This window comes from Orbicella franksi, chromosome 11, assembly GCF_964199315.1.
Source record: "Orbicella franksi chromosome 11, jaOrbFran1.1, whole genome shotgun sequence".
NCBI classification, from domain to species: Eukaryota; Metazoa; Cnidaria; class Anthozoa; order Scleractinia; family Merulinidae; genus Orbicella; species Orbicella franksi.
In genome coordinates this window covers 15,831,883-15,845,410 of record NC_138155.1, presented here as the reverse complement: position 1 = coordinate 15,845,410, position 13,528 = coordinate 15,831,883, and the positions used below count along the sequence as shown (strand labels likewise).

Genomic DNA, 13,528 nt, shown 5'->3' with positions numbered 1-13,528 from the left:
CAGTCATCAAAGCCACATTCAAGAGATTGCCTCCAGTGTGCTGCTCAGTGTTGCAGTGCTGTAATCAAACAAGAAAATCTTCTAATATGCTGTCAACTTGCTGGAAAAATAATTCCAAAAAAAAAAAGACAACATTTTGAAAACAGAGGGATCAATGATGTGGAGGCGTATGGAAATCTTCTCTGAAGAGTCCAGTCCCAAAATGGGTCCAAAAGTCTACAACACGGCGTATTCCCAGGTGGTCACCCAGCCAGGTACTGACGCCGCCCAACAGGACTTGACTTCGGTGATCGGACGAGAACCGGTACGTTCCCTGTGGTGTGGTCGTAGACGAAAGAAACAACTCAAACCTTGCCCAATTGCTTGGACTCTCTTTTAAGTCTCTTAGAAGGAAGGCCTTTAATTGCTGTTGTGATGAATTTCCAATTACGTCTCGGCTACTTAACCCAGAGATTCCAAAGCCAGCTAAGACTTCAAATCACAAAAGGGCGATTCTCCAATGGTCAGTCATCAAAGCCACATTCAAGAGATTGCCTCCAGTGTGCTGCTCAGTGTTGCAGTGCTGTAATCAAACAAGAAAATCTTCTAATATGCTGTCAACTTGCTGGAAAAATAATTCCAAAAAAAAAAAGACAACATTTTGAAAACAGAGGGATCAATGATGTGGAGGCGTATGGAAATCTTCTCTGAAGAGTCCAGTCCCAAAATGGGTCCAAAAGTCTACAACACGGCGTATTCCCAGGTGGTCACCCAGCCAGGTACTGACGCCGCCCAACAGGACTTGACTTCGGTGATCGGACGAGAACCGGTACGTTCCCTGTGGTGTGGTCGTAGACGAAAGAAACAACTCAAACCTTGCCCAATTGCTTGGACTCTCTTTTAAGTCTCTTAGAAGGAAGGCCTTTAATTGCTGTTGTGATGAATTTCCAATTACGTCTCGGCTACTTAACCCAGAGATTCCAAAGCCAGCTAAGACTTCAAATCACAAAAGGGCGATTCTCCAATGGTCAGTCATCAAAGCCACATTCAAGAGATTGCCTCCAGTGTGCTGCTCAGTGTTGCAGTGCTGTAATCAAACAAGAAAATCTTCTAATATGCTGTCAACTTGCTGGAAAAATAATTCCAAAAAAAAAAAGACAACATTTTGAAAACAGAGGGATCAATGATGTGGAGGCGTATGGAAATCTTCTCTGAAGAGTCCAGTCCCAAAATGGGTCCAAAAGTCTACAACACGGCGTATTCCCAGGTGGTCACCCAGCCAGGTACTGACGCCGCCCAACAGGACTTGACTTCGGTGATCGGACGAGAACCGGTACGTTCCCTGTGGTGTGGTCGTAGACGAAAGAAACAACTCAAACCTTGCCCAATTGCTTGGACTCTCTTTTAAGTCTCTTAGAAGGAAGGCCTTTAATTGCTGTTGTGATGAATTTCCAATTACGTCTCGGCTACTTAACCCAGAGATTCCAAAGCCAGCTAAGACTTCAAATCACAAAAGGGCGATTCTCCAATGGTCAGTCATCAAAGCCACATTCAAGAGATTGCCTCCAGTGTGCTGCTCAGTGTTGCAGTGCTGTAATCAAACAAGAAAATCTTCTAATATGCTGTCAACTTGCTGGAAAAATAATTCCAAAAAAAAAAAGACAACATTTTGAAAACAGAGGGATCAATGATGTGGAGGCGTATGGAAATCTTCTCTGAAGAGTCCAGTCCCAAAATGGGTCCAAAAGTCTACAACACGGCGTATTCCCAGGTGGTCACCCAGCCAGGTACTGACGCCGCCCAACAGGACTTGACTTCGGTGATCGGACGAGAACCGGTACGTTCCCTGTGGTGTGGTCGTAGACGAAAGAAACAACTCAAACCTTGCCCAATTGCTTGGACTCTCTTTTAAGTCTCTTAGAAGGAAGGCCTTTAATTGCTGTTGTGATGAATTTCCAATTACGTCTCGGCTACTTAACCCAGAGATTCCAAAGCCAGCTAAGACTTCAAATCACAAAAGGGCGATTCTCCAATGGTCAGTCATCAAAGCCACATTCAAGAGATTGCCTCCAGTGTGCTGCTCAGTGTTGCAGTGCTGTAATCAAACAAGAAAATCTTCTAATATGCTGTCAACTTGCTGGAAAAATAATTCCAAAAAAAAAAAGACAACATTTTGAAAACAGAGGGATCAATGATGTGGAGGCGTATGGAAATCTTCTCTGAAGAGTCCAGTCCCAAAATGGGTCCAAAAGTCTACAACACGGCGTATTCCCAGGTGGTCACCCAGCCAGGTACTGACGCCGCCCAACAGGACTTGACTTCGGTGATCGGACGAGAACCGGTACGTTCCCTGTGGTGTGGTCGTAGACGAAAGAAACAACTCAAACCTTGCCCAATTGCTTGGACTCTCTTTTAAGTCTCTTAGAAGGAAGGCCTTTAATTGCTGTTGTGATGAATTTCCAATTACGTCTCGGCTACTTAACCCAGAGATTCCAAAGCCAGCTAAGACTTCAAATCACAAAAGGGCGATTCTCCAATGGTCAGTCATCAAAGCCACATTCAAGAGATTGCCTCCAGTGTGCTGCTCAGTGTTGCAGTGCTGTAATCAAACAAGAAAATCTTCTAATATGCTGTCAACTTGCTGGAAAAATAATTCCAAAAAAAAAAAGACAACATTTTGAAAACAGAGGGATCAATGATGTGGAGGCGTATGGAAATCTTCTCTGAAGAGTCCAGTCCCAAAATGGGTCCAAAAGTCTACAACACGGCGTATTCCCAGGTGGTCACCCAGCCAGGTACTGACGCCGCCCAACAGGACTTGACTTCGGTGATCGGACGAGAACCGGTACGTTCCCTGTGGTGTGGTCGTAGACGAAAGAAACAACTCAAACCTTGCCCAATTGCTTGGACTCTCTTTTAAGTCTCTTAGAAGGAAGGCCTTTAATTGCTGTTGTGATGAATTTCCAATTACGTCTCGGCTACTTAACCCAGAGATTCCAAAGCCAGCTAAGACTTCAAATCACAAAAGGGCGATTCTCCAATGGTCAGTCATCAAAGCCACATTCAAGAGATTGCCTCCAGTGTGCTGCTCAGTGTTGCAGTGCTGTAATCAAACAAGAAAATCTTCTAATATGCTGTCAACTTGCTGGAAAAATAATTCCAAAAAAAAAAAGACAACATTTTGAAAACAGAGGGATCAATGATGTGGAGGCGTATGGAAATCTTCTCTGAAGAGTCCAGTCCCAAAATGGGTCCAAAAGTCTACAACACGGCGTATTCCCAGGTGGTCACCCAGCCAGGTACTGACGCCGCCCAACAGGACTTGACTTCGGTGATCGGACGAGAACCGGTACGTTCCCTGTGGTGTGGTCGTAGACGAAAGAAACAACTCAAACCTTGCCCAATTGCTTGGACTCTCTTTTAAGTCTCTTAGAAGGAAGGCCTTTAATTGCTGTTGTGATGAATTTCCAATTACGTCTCGGCTACTTAACCCAGAGATTCCAAAGCCAGCTAAGACTTCAAATCACAAAAGGGCGATTCTCCAATGGTCAGTCATCAAAGCCACATTCAAGAGATTGCCTCCAGTGTGCTGCTCAGTGTTGCAGTGCTGTAATCAAACAAGAAAATCTTCTAATATGCTGTCAACTTGCTGGAAAAATAATTCCAAAAAAAAAAAGACAACATTTTGAAAACAGAGGGATCAATGATGTGGAGGCGTATGGAAATCTTCTCTGAAGAGTCCAGTCCCAAAATGGGTCCAAAAGTCTACAACACGGCGTATTCCCAGGTGGTCACCCAGCCAGGTACTGACGCCGCCCAACAGGACTTGACTTCGGTGATCGGACGAGAACCGGTACGTTCCCTGTGGTGTGGTCGTAGACGAAAGAAACAACTCAAACCTTGCCCAATTGCTTGGACTCTCTTTTAAGTCTCTTAGAAGGAAGGCCTTTAATTGCTGTTGTGATGAATTTCCAATTACGTCTCGGCTACTTAACCCAGAGATTCCAAAGCCAGCTAAGACTTCAAATCACAAAAGGGCGATTCTCCAATGGTCAGTCATCAAAGCCACATTCAAGAGATTGCCTCCAGTGTGCTGCTCAGTGTTGCAGTGCTGTAATCAAACAAGAAAATCTTCTAATATGCTGTCAACTTGCTGGAAAAATAATTCCAAAAAAAAAAAGACAACATTTTGAAAACAGAGGGATCAATGATGTGGAGGCGTATGGAAATCTTCTCTGAAGAGTCCAGTCCCAAAATGGGTCCAAAAGTCTACAACACGGCGTATTCCCAGGTGGTCACCCAGCCAGGTACTGACGCCGCCCAACAGGACTTGACTTCGGTGATCGGACGAGAACCGGTACGTTCCCTGTGGTGTGGTCGTAGACGAAAGAAACAACTCAAACCTTGCCCAATTGCTTGGACTCTCTTTTAAGTCTCTTAGAAGGAAGGCCTTTAATTGCTGTTGTGATGAATTTCCAATTACGTCTCGGCTACTTAACCCAGAGATTCCAAAGCCAGCTAAGACTTCAAATCACAAAAGGGCGATTCTCCAATGGTCAGTCATCAAAGCCACATTCAAGAGATTGCCTCCAGTGTGCTGCTCAGTGTTGCAGTGCTGTAATCAAACAAGAAAATCTTCTAATATGCTGTCAACTTGCTGGAAAAATAATTCCAAAAAAAAAAAGACAACATTTTGAAAACAGAGGGATCAATGATGTGGAGGCGTATGGAAATCTTCTCTGAAGAGTCCAGTCCCAAAATGGGTCCAAAAGTCTACAACACGGCGTATTCCCAGGTGGTCACCCGCCAGGTACTGACGCCGCCCAACAGGACTTGACTTCGGTGATCGGACGAGAACCGGTACGTTCCCTGTGGTGTGGTCGTAGACGAAAGAAACAACTCAAACCTTGCCCAATTGCTTGGACTCTCTTTTAAGTCTCTTAGAAGGAAGGCCTTTAATTGCTGTTGTGATGAATTTCCAATTACGTCTCGGCTACTTAACCCAGAGATTCCAAAGCCAGCTAAGACTTCAAATCACAAAAGGGCGATTCTCCAATGGTCAGTCATCAAAGCCACATTCAAGAGATTGCCTCCAGTGTGCTGCTCAGTGTTGCAGTGCTGTAATCAAACAAGAAAATCTTCTAATATGCTGTCAACTTGCTGGAAAAATAATTCCAAAAAAAAAAAGACAACATTTTGAAAACAGAGGGATCAATGATGTGGAGGCGTATGGAAATCTTCTCTGAAGAGTCCAGTCCCAAAATGGGTCCAAAAGTCTACAACACGGCGTATTCCCAGGTGGTCACCCAGCCAGGTACTGACGCCGCCCAACAGGACTTGACTTCGGTGATCGGACGAGAACCGGTACGTTCCCTGTGGTGTGGTCGTAGACGAAAGAAACAACTCAAACCTTGCCCAATTGCTTGGACTCTCTTTTAAGTCTCTTAGAAGGAAGGCCTTTAATTGCTGTTGTGATGAATTTCCAATTACGTCTCGGCTACTTAACCCAGAGATTCCAAAGCCAGCTAAGACTTCAAATCACAAAAGGGCGATTCTCCAATGGTCAGTCATCAAAGCCACATTCAAGAGATTGCCTCCAGTGTGCTGCTCAGTGTTGCAGTGCTGTAATCAAACAAGAAAATCTTCTAATATGCTGTCAACTTGCTGGAAAAATAATTCCAAAAAAAAAAAGACAACATTTTGAAAACAGAGGGATCAATGATGTGGAGGCGTATGGAAATCTTCTCTGAAGAGTCCAGTCCCAAAATGGGTCCAAAAGTCTACAACACGGCGTATTCCCAGGTGGTCACCCAGCCAGGTACTGACGCCGCCCAACAGGACTTGACTTCGGTGATCGGACGAGAACCGGTACGTTCCCTGTGGTGTGGTCGTAGACGAAAGAAACAACTCAAACCTTGCCCAATTGCTTGGACTCTCTTTTAAGTCTCTTAGAAGGAAGGCCTTTAATTGCTGTTGTGATGAATTTCCAATTACGTCTCGGCTACTTAACCCAGAGATTCCAAAGCCAGCTAAGACTTCAAATCACAAAAGGGCGATTCTCCAATGGTCAGTCATCAAAGCCACATTCAAGAGATTGCCTCCAGTGTGCTGCTCAGTGTTGCAGTGCTGTAATCAAACAAGAAAATCTTCTAATATGCTGTCAACTTGCTGGAAAAATAATTCCAAAAAAAAAAAGACAACATTTTGAAAACAGAGGGATCAATGATGTGGAGGCGTATGGAAATCTTCTCTGAAGAGTCCAGTCCCAAAATGGGTCCAAAAGTCTACAACACGGCGTATTCCCAGGTGGTCACCCAGCCAGGTACTGACGCCGCCCAACAGGACTTGACTTCGGTGATCGGACGAGAACCGGTACGTTCCCTGTGGTGTGGTCGTAGACGAAAGAAACAACTCAAACCTTGCCCAATTGCTTGGACTCTCTTTTAAGTCTCTTAGAAGGAAGGCCTTTAATTGCTGTTGTGATGAATTTCCAATTACGTCTCGGCTACTTAACCCAGAGATTCCAAAGCCAGCTAAGACTTCAAATCACAAAAGGGCGATTCTCCAATGGTCAGTCATCAAAGCCACATTCAAGAGATTGCCTCCAGTGTGCTGCTCAGTGTTGCAGTGCTGTAATCAAACAAGAAAATCTTCTAATATGCTGTCAACTTGCTGGAAAAATAATTCCAAAAAAAAAAAGACAACATTTTGAAAACAGAGGGATCAATGATGTGGAGGCGTATGGAAATCTTCTCTGAAGAGTCCAGTCCCAAAATGGGTCCAAAAGTCTACAACACGGCGTATTCCCAGGTGGTCACCCAGCCAGGTACTGACGCCGCCCAACAGGACTTGACTTCGGTGATCGGACGAGAACCGGTACGTTCCCTGTGGTGTGGTCGTAGACGAAAGAAACAACTCAAACCTTGCCCAATTGCTTGGACTCTCTTTTAAGTCTCTTAGAAGGAAGGCCTTTAATTGCTGTTGTGATGAATTTCCAATTACGTCTCGGCTACTTAACCCAGAGATTCCAAAGCCAGCTAAGACTTCAAATCACAAAAGGGCGATTCTCCAATGGTCAGTCATCAAAGCCACATTCAAGAGATTGCCTCCAGTGTGCTGCTCAGTGTTGCAGTGCTGTAATCAAACAAGAAAATCTTCTAATATGCTGTCAACTTGCTGGAAAAATAATTCCAAAAAAAAAAAGACAACATTTTGAAAACAGAGGGATCAATGATGTGGAGGCGTATGGAAATCTTCTCTGAAGAGTCCAGTCCCAAAATGGGTCCAAAAGTCTACAACACGGCGTATTCCCAGGTGGTCACCCAGCCAGGTACTGACGCCGCCCAACAGGACTTGACTTCGGTGATCGGACGAGAACCGGTACGTTCCCTGTGGTGTGGTCGTAGACGAAAGAAACAACTCAAACCTTGCCCAATTGCTTGGACTCTCTTTTAAGTCTCTTAGAAGGAAGGCCTTTAATTGCTGTTGTGATGAATTTCCAATTACGTCTCGGCTACTTAACCCAGAGATTCCAAAGCCAGCTAAGACTTCAAATCACAAAAGGGCGATTCTCCAATGGTCAGTCATCAAAGCCACATTCAAGAGATTGCCTCCAGTGTGCTGCTCAGTGTTGCAGTGCTGTAATCAAACAAGAAAATCTTCTAATATGCTGTCAACTTGCTGGAAAAATAATTCCAAAAAAAAAAAGACAACATTTTGAAAACAGAGGGATCAATGATGTGGAGGCGTATGGAAATCTTCTCTGAAGAGTCCAGTCCCAAAATGGGTCCAAAAGTCTACAACACGGCGTATTCCCAGGTGGTCACCCAGCCAGGTACTGACGCCGCCCAACAGGACTTGACTTCGGTGATCGGACGAGAACCGGTACGTTCCCTGTGGTGTGGTCGTAGACGAAAGAAACAACTCAAACCTTGCCCAATTGCTTGGACTCTCTTTTAAGTCTCTTAGAAGGAAGGCCTTTAATTGCTGTTGTGATGAATTTCCAATTACGTCTCGGCTACTTAACCCAGAGATTCCAAAGCCAGCTAAGACTTCAAATCACAAAAGGGCGATTCTCCAATGGTCAGTCATCAAAGCCACATTCAAGAGATTGCCTCCAGTGTGCTGCTCAGTGTTGCAGTGCTGTAATCAAACAAGAAAATCTTCTAATATGCTGTCAACTTGCTGGAAAAATAATTCCAAAAAAAAAAAGACAACATTTTGAAAACAGAGGGATCAATGATGTGGAGGCGTATGGAAATCTTCTCTGAAGAGTCCAGTCCCAAAATGGGTCCAAAAGTCTACAACACGGCGTATTCCCAGGTGGTCACCCAGCCAGGTACTGACGCCGCCCAACAGGACTTGACTTCGGTGATCGGACGAGAACCGGTACGTTCCCTGTGGTGTGGTCGTAGACGAAAGAAACAACTCAAACCTTGCCCAATTGCTTGGACTCTCTTTTAAGTCTCTTAGAAGGAAGGCCTTTAATTGCTGTTGTGATGAATTTCCAATTACGTCTCGGCTACTTAACCCAGAGATTCCAAAGCCAGCTAAGACTTCAAATCACAAAAGGGCGATTCTCCAATGGTCAGTCATCAAAGCCACATTCAAGAGATTGCCTCCAGTGTGCTGCTCAGTGTTGCAGTGCTGTAATCAAACAAGAAAATCTTCTAATATGCTGTCAACTTGCTGGAAAAATAATTCCAAAAAAAAAAAGACAACATTTTGAAAACAGAGGGATCAATGATGTGGAGGCGTATGGAAATCTTCTCTGAAGAGTCCAGTCCCAAAATGGGTCCAAAAGTCTACAACACGGCGTATTCCCAGGTGGTCACCCAGCCAGGTACTGACGCCGCCCAACAGGACTTGACTTCGGTGATCGGACGAGAACCGGTACGTTCCCTGTGGTGTGGTCGTAGACGAAAGAAACAACTCAAACCTTGCCCAATTGCTTGGACTCTCTTTTAAGTCTCTTAGAAGGAAGGCCTTTAATTGCTGTTGTGATGAATTTCCAATTACGTCTCGGCTACTTAACCCAGAGATTCCAAAGCCAGCTAAGACTTCAAATCACAAAAGGGCGATTCTCCAATGGTCAGTCATCAAAGCCACATTCAAGAGATTGCCTCCAGTGTGCTGCTCAGTGTTGCAGTGCTGTAATCAAACAAGAAAATCTTCTAATATGCTGTCAACTTGCTGGAAAAATAATTCCAAAAAAAAAAAGACAACATTTTGAAAACAGAGGGATCAATGATGTGGAGGCGTATGGAAATCTTCTCTGAAGAGTCCAGTCCCAAAATGGGTCCAAAAGTCTACAACACGGCGTATTCCCAGGTGGTCACCCAGCCAGGTACTGACGCCGCCCAACAGGACTTGACTTCGGTGATCGGACGAGAACCGGTACGTTCCCTGTGGTGTGGTCGTAGACGAAAGAAACAACTCAAACCTTGCCCAATTGCTTGGACTCTCTTTTAAGTCTCTTAGAAGGAAGGCCTTTAATTGCTGTTGTGATGAATTTCCAATTACGTCTCGGCTACTTAACCCAGAGATTCCAAAGCCAGCTAAGACTTCAAATCACAAAAGGGCGATTCTCCAATGGTCAGTCATCAAAGCCACATTCAAGAGATTGCCTCCAGTGTGCTGCTCAGTGTTGCAGTGCTGTAATCAAACAAGAAAATCTTCTAATATGCTGTCAACTTGCTGGAAAAATAATTCCAAAAAAAAAAAGACAACATTTTGAAAACAGAGGGATCAATGATGTGGAGGCGTATGGAAATCTTCTCTGAAGAGTCCAGTCCCAAAATGGGTCCAAAAGTCTACAACACGGCGTATTCCCAGGTGGTCACCCAGCCAGGTACTGACGCCGCCCAACAGGACTTGACTTCGGTGATCGGACGAGAACCGGTACGTTCCCTGTGGTGTGGTCGTAGACGAAAGAAACAACTCAAACCTTGCCCAATTGCTTGGACTCTCTTTTAAGTCTCTTAGAAGGAAGGCCTTTAATTGCTGTTGTGATGAATTTCCAATTACGTCTCGGCTACTTAACCCAGAGATTCCAAAGCCAGCTAAGACTTCAAATCACAAAAGGGCGATTCTCCAATGGTCAGTCATCAAAGCCACATTCAAGAGATTGCCTCCAGTGTGCTGCTCAGTGTTGCAGTGCTGTAATCAAACAAGAAAATCTTCTAATATGCTGTCAACTTGCTGGAAAAATAATTCCAAAAAAAAAAAGACAACATTTTGAAAACAGAGGGATCAATGATGTGGAGGCGTATGGAAATCTTCTCTGAAGAGTCCAGTCCCAAAATGGGTCCAAAAGTCTACAACACGGCGTATTCCCAGGTGGTCACCCAGCCAGGTACTGACGCCGCCCAACAGGACTTGACTTCGGTGATCGGACGAGAACCGGTACGTTCCCTGTGGTGTGGTCGTAGACGAAAGAAACAACTCAAACCTTGCCCAATTGCTTGGACTCTCTTTTAAGTCTCTTAGAAGGAAGGCCTTTAATTGCTGTTGTGATGAATTTCCAATTACGTCTCGGCTACTTAACCCAGAGATTCCAAAGCCAGCTAAGACTTCAAATCACAAAAGGGCGATTCTCCAATGGTCAGTCATCAAAGCCACATTCAAGAGATTGCCTCCAGTGTGCTGCTCAGTGTTGCAGTGCTGTAATCAAACAAGAAAATCTTCTAATATGCTGTCAACTTGCTGGAAAAATAATTCCAAAAAAAAAAAGACAACATTTTGAAAACAGAGGGATCAATGATGTGGAGGCGTATGGAAATCTTCTCTGAAGAGTCCAGTCCCAAAATGGGTCCAAAAGTCTACAACACGGCGTATTCCCAGGTGGTCACCCAGCCAGGTACTGACGCCGCCCAACAGGACTTGACTTCGGTGATCGGACGAGAACCGGTACGTTCCCTGTGGTGTGGTCGTAGACGAAAGAAACAACTCAAACCTTGCCCAATTGCTTGGACTCTCTTTTAAGTCTCTTAGAAGGAAGGCCTTTAATTGCTGTTGTGATGAATTTCCAATTACGTCTCGGCTACTTAACCCAGAGATTCCAAAGCCAGCTAAGACTTCAAATCACAAAAGGGCGATTCTCCAATGGTCAGTCATCAAAGCCACATTCAAGAGATTGCCTCCAGTGTGCTGCTCAGTGTTGCAGTGCTGTAATCAAACAAGAAAATCTTCTAATATGCTGTCAACTTGCTGGAAAAATAATTCCAAAAAAAAAAAGACAACATTTTGAAAACAGAGGGATCAATGATGTGGAGGCGTATGGAAATCTTCTCTGAAGAGTCCAGTCCCAAAATGGGTCCAAAAGTCTACAACACGGCGTATTCCCAGGTGGTCACCCAGCCAGGTACTGACGCCGCCCAACAGGACTTGACTTCGGTGATCGGACGAGAACCGGTACGTTCCCTGTGGTGTGGTCGTAGACGAAAGAAACAACTCAAACCTTGCCCAATTGCTTGGACTCTCTTTTAAGTCTCTTAGAAGGAAGGCCTTTAATTGCTGTTGTGATGAATTTCCAATTACGTCTCGGCTACTTAACCCAGAGATTCCAAAGCCAGCTAAGACTTCAAATCACAAAAGGGCGATTCTCCAATGGTCAGTCATCAAAGCCACATTCAAGAGATTGCCTCCAGTGTGCTGCTCAGTGTTGCAGTGCTGTAATCAAACAAGAAAATCTTCTAATATGCTGTCAACTTGCTGGAAAAATAATTCCAAAAAAAAAAAGACAACATTTTGAAAACAGAGGGATCAATGATGTGGAGGCGTATGGAAATCTTCTCTGAAGAGTCCAGTCCCAAAATGGGTCCAAAAGTCTACAACACGGCGTATTCCCAGGTGGTCACCCAGCCAGGTACTGACGCCGCCCAACAGGACTTGACTTCGGTGATCGGACGAGAACCGGTACGTTCCCTGTGGTGTGGTCGTAGACGAAAGAAACAACTCAAACCTTGCCCAATTGCTTGGACTCTCTTTTAAGTCTCTTAGAAGGAAGGCCTTTAATTGCTGTTGTGATGAATTTCCAATTACGTCTCGGCTACTTAACCCAGAGATTCCAAAGCCAGCTAAGACTTCAAATCACAAAAGGGCGATTCTCCAATGGTCAGTCATCAAAGCCACATTCAAGAGATTGCCTCCAGTGTGCTGCTCAGTGTTGCAGTGCTGTAATCAAACAAGAAAATCTTCTAATATGCTGTCAACTTGCTGGAAAAATAATTCCAAAAAAAAAAAGACAACATTTTGAAAACAGAGGGATCAATGATGTGGAGGCGTATGGAAATCTTCTCTGAAGAGTCCAGTCCCAAAATGGGTCCAAAAGTCTACAACACGGCGTATTCCCAGGTGGTCACCCAGCCAGGTACTGACGCCGCCCAACAGGACTTGACTTCGGTGATCGGACGAGAACCGGTACGTTCCCTGTGGTGTGGTCGTAGACGAAAGAAACAACTCAAACCTTGCCCAATTGCTTGGACTCTCTTTTAAGTCTCTTAGAAGGAAGGCCTTTAATTGCTGTTGTGATGAATTTCCAATTACGTCTCGGCTACTTAACCCAGAGATTCCAAAGCCAGCTAAGACTTCAAATCACAAAAGGGCGATTCTCCAATGGTCAGTCATCAAAGCCACATTCAAGAGATTGCCTCCAGTGTGCTGCTCAGTGTTGCAGTGCTGTAATCAAACAAGAAAATCTTCTAATATGCTGTCAACTTGCTGGAAAAATAATTCCAAAAAAAAAAAGACAACATTTTGAAAACAGAGGGATCAATGATGTGGAGGCGTATGGAAATCTTCTCTGAAGAGTCCAGTCCCAAAATGGGTCCAAAAGTCTACAACACGGCGTATTCCCAGGTGGTCACCCAGCCAGGTACTGACGCCGCCCAACAGGACTTGACTTCGGTGATCGGACGAGAACCGGTACGTTCCCTGTGGTGTGGTCGTAGACGAAAGAAACAACTCAAACCTTGCCCAATTGCTTGGACTCTCTTTTAAGTCTCTTAGAAGGAAGGCCTTTAATTGCTGTTGTGATGAATTTCCAATTACGTCTCGGCTACTTAACCCAGAGATTCCAAAGCCAGCTAAGACTTCAAATCACAAAAGGGCGATTCTCCAATGGTCAGTCATCAAAGCCACATTCAAGAGATTGCCTCCAGTGTGCTGCTCAGTGTTGCAGTGCTGTAATCAAACAAGAAAATCTTCTAATATGCTGTCAACTTGCTGGAAAAATAATTCCAAAAAAAAAAAGACAACATTTTGAAAACAGAGGGATCAATGATGTGGAGGCGTATGGAAATCTTCTCTGAAGAGTCCAGTCCCAAATGGGTCCAAAAGTCTACAACACGGCGTATTCCCAGGTGGTCACCCAGCCAGGTACTGACGCCGCCCAACAGGACTTGACTTCGGTGATCGGACGAGAACCGGTACGTTCCCTGTGGTGTGGTCGTAGACGAAAGAAACAACTCAAACCTTGCCCAATTGCTTGGACTCTCTTTTAAGTCTCTTAGAAGGAAGGCCTTTAATTGCTGTTGTGATGAATTTCCAA

The 13,528-nt window shown here is 44.6% G+C and overlaps 27 non-coding genes across 27 annotated transcripts; all 27 read right to left on the bottom strand.

Moving 5' to 3' along the window:
• Positions 1-213: 213 nt before the first annotated feature.
• LOC145460863 (5S ribosomal RNA) lies at positions 214-332 on the bottom strand. The gene has a single exon (XR_014040024.1). It is a non-coding gene; the product is annotated as a 5S ribosomal RNA (ribosomal RNA).
• A 385-nt stretch (positions 333-717) lies between these two features.
• On the bottom strand, positions 718-836 carry LOC145460861 (5S ribosomal RNA). Its single transcript, XR_014040022.1, has one exon. It is a non-coding gene; the product is annotated as a 5S ribosomal RNA (ribosomal RNA).
• Positions 837-1,221: 385 nt separating this feature from the next.
• On the bottom strand, positions 1,222-1,340 carry LOC145460860 (5S ribosomal RNA). The gene has a single exon (XR_014040021.1). It is a non-coding gene; the product is annotated as a 5S ribosomal RNA (ribosomal RNA).
• A 385-nt stretch (positions 1,341-1,725) lies between these two features.
• LOC145460858 (5S ribosomal RNA) lies at positions 1,726-1,844 on the bottom strand. The gene has a single exon (XR_014040020.1). It is a non-coding gene; the product is annotated as a 5S ribosomal RNA (ribosomal RNA).
• A 385-nt stretch (positions 1,845-2,229) lies between these two features.
• Positions 2,230-2,348, bottom strand: LOC145460857 (5S ribosomal RNA). Its single transcript, XR_014040019.1, has one exon. It is a non-coding gene; the product is annotated as a 5S ribosomal RNA (ribosomal RNA).
• Positions 2,349-2,733: 385 nt separating this feature from the next.
• On the bottom strand, positions 2,734-2,852 carry LOC145460856 (5S ribosomal RNA). The gene has a single exon (XR_014040018.1). It is a non-coding gene; the product is annotated as a 5S ribosomal RNA (ribosomal RNA).
• Positions 2,853-3,237: 385 nt separating this feature from the next.
• LOC145460855 (5S ribosomal RNA) lies at positions 3,238-3,356 on the bottom strand. Its single transcript, XR_014040017.1, has one exon. It is a non-coding gene; the product is annotated as a 5S ribosomal RNA (ribosomal RNA).
• Positions 3,357-3,741: 385 nt separating this feature from the next.
• LOC145460854 (5S ribosomal RNA) lies at positions 3,742-3,860 on the bottom strand. The gene has a single exon (XR_014040016.1). It is a non-coding gene; the product is annotated as a 5S ribosomal RNA (ribosomal RNA).
• Positions 3,861-4,245: 385 nt separating this feature from the next.
• LOC145460853 (5S ribosomal RNA) lies at positions 4,246-4,364 on the bottom strand. The gene has a single exon (XR_014040015.1). It is a non-coding gene; the product is annotated as a 5S ribosomal RNA (ribosomal RNA).
• Positions 4,365-4,749: 385 nt separating this feature from the next.
• On the bottom strand, positions 4,750-4,867 carry LOC145461609 (5S ribosomal RNA). Its single transcript, XR_014040736.1, has one exon. It is a non-coding gene; the product is annotated as a 5S ribosomal RNA (ribosomal RNA).
• Positions 4,868-5,252: 385 nt separating this feature from the next.
• Positions 5,253-5,371, bottom strand: LOC145460852 (5S ribosomal RNA). Its single transcript, XR_014040014.1, has one exon. It is a non-coding gene; the product is annotated as a 5S ribosomal RNA (ribosomal RNA).
• A 385-nt stretch (positions 5,372-5,756) lies between these two features.
• LOC145460851 (5S ribosomal RNA) lies at positions 5,757-5,875 on the bottom strand. The gene has a single exon (XR_014040013.1). It is a non-coding gene; the product is annotated as a 5S ribosomal RNA (ribosomal RNA).
• A 385-nt stretch (positions 5,876-6,260) lies between these two features.
• On the bottom strand, positions 6,261-6,379 carry LOC145460849 (5S ribosomal RNA). The gene has a single exon (XR_014040011.1). It is a non-coding gene; the product is annotated as a 5S ribosomal RNA (ribosomal RNA).
• A 385-nt stretch (positions 6,380-6,764) lies between these two features.
• On the bottom strand, positions 6,765-6,883 carry LOC145460847 (5S ribosomal RNA). The gene has a single exon (XR_014040010.1). It is a non-coding gene; the product is annotated as a 5S ribosomal RNA (ribosomal RNA).
• A 385-nt stretch (positions 6,884-7,268) lies between these two features.
• LOC145460846 (5S ribosomal RNA) lies at positions 7,269-7,387 on the bottom strand. The gene has a single exon (XR_014040009.1). It is a non-coding gene; the product is annotated as a 5S ribosomal RNA (ribosomal RNA).
• Positions 7,388-7,772: 385 nt separating this feature from the next.
• LOC145460845 (5S ribosomal RNA) lies at positions 7,773-7,891 on the bottom strand. Its single transcript, XR_014040008.1, has one exon. It is a non-coding gene; the product is annotated as a 5S ribosomal RNA (ribosomal RNA).
• A 385-nt stretch (positions 7,892-8,276) lies between these two features.
• Positions 8,277-8,395, bottom strand: LOC145460844 (5S ribosomal RNA). The gene has a single exon (XR_014040007.1). It is a non-coding gene; the product is annotated as a 5S ribosomal RNA (ribosomal RNA).
• A 385-nt stretch (positions 8,396-8,780) lies between these two features.
• LOC145460843 (5S ribosomal RNA) lies at positions 8,781-8,899 on the bottom strand. Its single transcript, XR_014040006.1, has one exon. It is a non-coding gene; the product is annotated as a 5S ribosomal RNA (ribosomal RNA).
• Positions 8,900-9,284: 385 nt separating this feature from the next.
• LOC145460842 (5S ribosomal RNA) lies at positions 9,285-9,403 on the bottom strand. The gene has a single exon (XR_014040005.1). It is a non-coding gene; the product is annotated as a 5S ribosomal RNA (ribosomal RNA).
• A 385-nt stretch (positions 9,404-9,788) lies between these two features.
• On the bottom strand, positions 9,789-9,907 carry LOC145460841 (5S ribosomal RNA). The gene has a single exon (XR_014040004.1). It is a non-coding gene; the product is annotated as a 5S ribosomal RNA (ribosomal RNA).
• A 385-nt stretch (positions 9,908-10,292) lies between these two features.
• On the bottom strand, positions 10,293-10,411 carry LOC145460840 (5S ribosomal RNA). Its single transcript, XR_014040003.1, has one exon. It is a non-coding gene; the product is annotated as a 5S ribosomal RNA (ribosomal RNA).
• A 385-nt stretch (positions 10,412-10,796) lies between these two features.
• LOC145460839 (5S ribosomal RNA) lies at positions 10,797-10,915 on the bottom strand. Its single transcript, XR_014040002.1, has one exon. It is a non-coding gene; the product is annotated as a 5S ribosomal RNA (ribosomal RNA).
• A 385-nt stretch (positions 10,916-11,300) lies between these two features.
• On the bottom strand, positions 11,301-11,419 carry LOC145460837 (5S ribosomal RNA). The gene has a single exon (XR_014040000.1). It is a non-coding gene; the product is annotated as a 5S ribosomal RNA (ribosomal RNA).
• A 385-nt stretch (positions 11,420-11,804) lies between these two features.
• LOC145460836 (5S ribosomal RNA) lies at positions 11,805-11,923 on the bottom strand. Its single transcript, XR_014039999.1, has one exon. It is a non-coding gene; the product is annotated as a 5S ribosomal RNA (ribosomal RNA).
• A 385-nt stretch (positions 11,924-12,308) lies between these two features.
• LOC145460835 (5S ribosomal RNA) lies at positions 12,309-12,427 on the bottom strand. Its single transcript, XR_014039998.1, has one exon. It is a non-coding gene; the product is annotated as a 5S ribosomal RNA (ribosomal RNA).
• Positions 12,428-12,812: 385 nt separating this feature from the next.
• LOC145460834 (5S ribosomal RNA) lies at positions 12,813-12,931 on the bottom strand. Its single transcript, XR_014039997.1, has one exon. It is a non-coding gene; the product is annotated as a 5S ribosomal RNA (ribosomal RNA).
• Positions 12,932-13,315: 384 nt separating this feature from the next.
• On the bottom strand, positions 13,316-13,434 carry LOC145460833 (5S ribosomal RNA). The gene has a single exon (XR_014039996.1). It is a non-coding gene; the product is annotated as a 5S ribosomal RNA (ribosomal RNA).
• Between the last annotated feature and the right edge of the window lie 94 nt (positions 13,435-13,528).